Source organism: Hypomesus transpacificus, chromosome 8, assembly GCF_021917145.1.
Source record: "Hypomesus transpacificus isolate Combined female chromosome 8, fHypTra1, whole genome shotgun sequence".
NCBI classification, from domain to species: domain Eukaryota; kingdom Metazoa; phylum Chordata; class Actinopteri; order Osmeriformes; family Osmeridae; genus Hypomesus; species Hypomesus transpacificus.
Genome location: NC_061067.1, coordinates 10,546,848 through 10,551,449, shown reverse-complemented (window position 1 = coordinate 10,551,449; position 4,602 = coordinate 10,546,848).

Below are 4,602 nucleotides of genomic sequence, written 5' to 3'. Positions count from 1 at the left end.
TAATGAGTAGCTATGCATGAAGTAATAGGTAGTTCTATATTAACACTGAATTTAATACTATTAACTAATATGGAACCAAGATTAACTAAGCAGTAAGTAATTTCGAATTTAGTACAAATGTAGTTCCTTGGTAGGTATTTGATTATTACTAAATAAATCTATCCTCATTGAGAACTACTTGTGAACTATGACCAATTAAGAAAGAATAACCAATAAATTAACCATTAAATTTTTTACTCTTAACATGGTCGTAACATTTCAGAAGCTTGTGCCTGAAATGAGTTCTTTGTGGAAACCAGTTTATGAATATTAACGTTAAAACACGCCCCTGTATGATTCTAGAATATCGAATTGTAGAATTAGTGCAAATTTCGAATTGTACAATTAATGCGAATTTCGATTGCAATACTATACAGTTTGTATGAGGGACTTTTTACAAGCTAGCCGACAGCTAGCCTGGCTTTACAGCTAGCAACAACTGTAGCTAGTGTTTTGGGCCATGTTCCTGTTCTCTGATTTGGGTTATCTAGCAAGTTATTTTACAGTCCTGCCATTTGTTCTTTCTTCCTTCATCATTTTTATTCCTTTGGAATTGTGTTGCTGTTGTATTTCGCAGTAGTGGCCAATGCTAGAATCGTGAGTAGTGAGTAGGCCTATAGACAACTTTACGCGCCAAAACTAGGGGGCTGCCATAACTCTACAAATATGCAATTCATTTCCGCCGGAAGTGGTTTTCACAGCGTCTGCCGGTGTAAACACAGCGATACGTCTATGCTAGGTTGGGATCACGGTTCTACTACTTTGACATACTTGTCGTTTGACATTTACTATTGGATAAGTTGCCAACGTTGTGGCATGTACTTGTGGATAACGTTGTCGCCATACTTTTAAGTACATTTAGAGTAGATTTATAGTTATAAAGCTTTTACCAGTCCATCATTTTGGAGCTTTTAACATTGAGCAAAGGAAATCTCAGAAGATGACTTTTACTCTCAGCAAAATGTAGGCTAATTATTTGGCTAAAGGATGCCACACGTATCAGACAGAAGTTGTTCAATAAATTCGTAGCCCGACATTAAAACCATTTATGGTCGGTTGACCGATCGCGTTGTTGTACCCAATCAAAGGAATAAACACACAGGAACATCATGAACATTCAAATGGTCTTGCCAGTTGTCCTGGCAAAACATGTAGCATAATGTTCTTTATTTATTGCCAGGACACGGTACAAGTAGGCTAGCCTAGGCATACGTAAAATTGAAAGCTAACGCTAATTCGTTTGGAATTTCTAGGCTATACTTTTGATGTTACATGTTGATGTTCAGCCTATTCAATTTAACAACTTCAGAAGGACAAGACAGGCAGTACACTGTTATCCTTATTTATGTGGCAATTTTCACTGCCTGAAGTGCCAACGTATCTATTCTTCCTATGAACCCGGTTATGCCAACGTATCTATTCTTCCTATGAACCCGGTTATGATGAAACTTTAAACAAGCACCGGTTGGCTACACACCTCATGGCGGGCTTATATAGATGTGTGTATTGGCACTTTGAAAGGTTTGAATTATTATATCCACATATCAATGTATAATTATTAAATCCACTGCAACAATAGGACAAAGGAACACCAACAAAATGTGAATATCCTACAAACAATACTGTAGTATAGCCTAACAGTAACAGGCTAGAGGCGATTCTAGAGGCGATTCTAGGTTTTAAAACTGGTCGTAGCACTCTATCCAACCACTCGTTCAGGTGCTTTCTCGAGTGTTTGCAACCAACTACCGCACACATCGTTCCCGAACCACTTTTCTTCATATTGTAAATGTTATATCCTCTTTGTCACTGCGATATCAGTGCTTTGTCGGCACAACGGATCTAGCTAGCAAAACAAACCCAGCCCGCCAGAACGGAAGTGGATTGCATATAGGGGAGCAGTTCAGGAAGTAGAGCGGAAACGGCTCATTAACTTGTCTATACCTTGAATTGGGTTAGGGTTAGCCATGTCCTTACTTATTAAATATTTAGCCATTATGTTTGACTCAGTTTATCGTCACAGTTTGTTGAATGTGTTGAATGTTTCATTCCAAAATACAGATTTTTTTGTTTAAATGCTAGGTTTCATCATTGTGCCAAACAAAGATTGTTTTATTCAGACATATACAAATAAAATGCTTTATTCTTGCATGCCCATGTGCATTTTTGCATTATGTAGGATTTTCTTTTACGATTTCATGGAAATCTTCCAGTGCATATAATAAAAAAAAATATTATCCAATCACTGCAGTTTTATGTTGTAAATCTTGTGAGGTGACATGTTAGGGAGGTGTTAACATGTTTTTCACTTTGAAATAATGGTCCAGATTACAGTTACTGCGGGATGACAAGGTAACTCTTGAGTAATTAGTGAAAAGTTAACATGTTTGTCACTTTAAAATGGTCCACATCACAAGTAGTTACTGCAGGATTACAAGGTAACACTTGAGTAATTAGTGAGGAGTTAACATGTTTGTCACTTTAAAACAGGGCTCTCAAGTGTCACGCATTGAGAGTGACAGTCACTCATTTCGGTCTTTAGTCACGCCCTCCCGCCACACATTGTATTTCTCACACCGAAAACAAATATTTATAATATATTTAATATGCCACAGCACCCAACTAAAATTCCTTGGGCCGCCCCACTCTCACTATGGAACCGGTAGTCAAGCGCGTCTCCTTAGTCAAACCTGCCACTTATCAGCCAATCAAAAAAAAACGAAAGGGTCTATACAATAGCCAATCGGAAAATAGCACCATTGTATCTGGGTAAGATTGAATGCAACAACCAATGGAAAAAAAGCATATCCTGTAATTTTTCGTGATTCTGCTACGTCTTCCGAAAGTTTTGTTTACCTACAAAGCAAACCGTTGGATCTTGAGCATCACTTTGAGCACAGTCATGATCTCCTGTTTTAATGTTACAACAAATTCACAACTTGTTTGACACAAACAATGACAACTTGACTGTGGTCCACATCACAAGTAGTTCCTGCAGGATTACCAGGTAACAGTTGAGTACTTATTGAGGAGTTAACATGTTTGTCACTTTAAAATAATGGTCCACATCACAAGTAGTTCCTGCAGGATAACAAGGTAACTCTTGAGTAACTAGTTAGGAGTTAACATGTTTTTCACTTTAAAGTAATGGTCCATTTCACAAGTAGTTCCTGCAGGATGACAAGGTAATGCTCAGGTAATTAGTGAGGAGTTATACTGGTTTTCACAAGTAATAGGCCTATAATAAGTCTAATTTTATATTTGACACATACGGTACAGGCATACATTTCTGTGAGGCACTAGTGATATTCTAACAAATATTGTAATCTGGAAGATTTGGTTTTGCGCTTATCGCAACATAAATGCAGGATGCTAATTGTTTTTCACAAGAGAACATCAATGTTTATATTCATATCCTAAAGAGAAGTCCTCCTCAGGCGGCTACTGTAACATAAAGGTAGGTCTTTGGAGTCTGAGACATTGAACTGACGCTCAAGAGCTCATAATAGTAAACTAATCCAATTTTGACAGTGTCAGCATCACTTCCTAATTATTAAAAATGTTAAACAAATTATCATTATTTGTATTATACCTTGTTAAAGTTTGAAATAAACAGAGAACATACATCCATTCTTTGGTAGTATTTGAGTAGTCAAAATCTCAACCTGTAGTTAACGTATTTGGGGATATAATATTCATAAACTGGTTTCCACAAAGAACCCATTTGACGCACAAGCTTCTGAAAAGTTATGACCATGTTAAGAGTGAAACAACCAAATTGTTCACTTTTTAGACATGTTACTTTTGTGATTAGTAATTAATTGGTTATTCTTTCTTAATTGGTGATAGTTCACAAGTAGTTCTCAAGAGGATACATGTATTTAGTAATAACCAAATACCTACCAAGGAACTACCTTTGTTGTAAATTAGCTATTACTTACTGCTTAGTTAATCTTGGTTCCATATTAGTTAATAGTATTAAATTCGGTGTTAATGTAGAACTACCTATTACTTCCTGCATAGCTACTTGTTAACAACGGACCATTATTCTAAAGTGTTACTGTTATTTCTAATGGTATATGGAGATACAGTACTGTACCTGTATCTTCCTTTTGATTATAACATATGTTCAAGAATCCTATTAGCAGATCAAACAAATAAATACTACCAACAAGTGTAAATGTTGTTCATATTTGCAAAGTGCCATCCAGTAACTTATTGCCCCTTCTAACTTAATTTTTGCAGATAACATTGTTTTAAATAAACCTATCTTAAATATGCAGCTCAATGATTTCGACAAATATGCAGCTAAATGAATACAACGCAACTCTTGAACTGACACGGCTAACACTGGTTATAGACATACACTTTTGAAGTAGGTTTTAACTCTGACTTACTTACAGTAGGCATTCCATGCTAGGAAAGCTAATACCGTAGTCTCTGGGGGTCAGTTTGGATGACTTGTGAGTATGCATACACAGTATGCATAGGTCAGTGCCCTGATCAAGCAGACGATTTTTAACTACGTCCGAATTTCATGTCATTAACTGTTTAGCGCTCGTT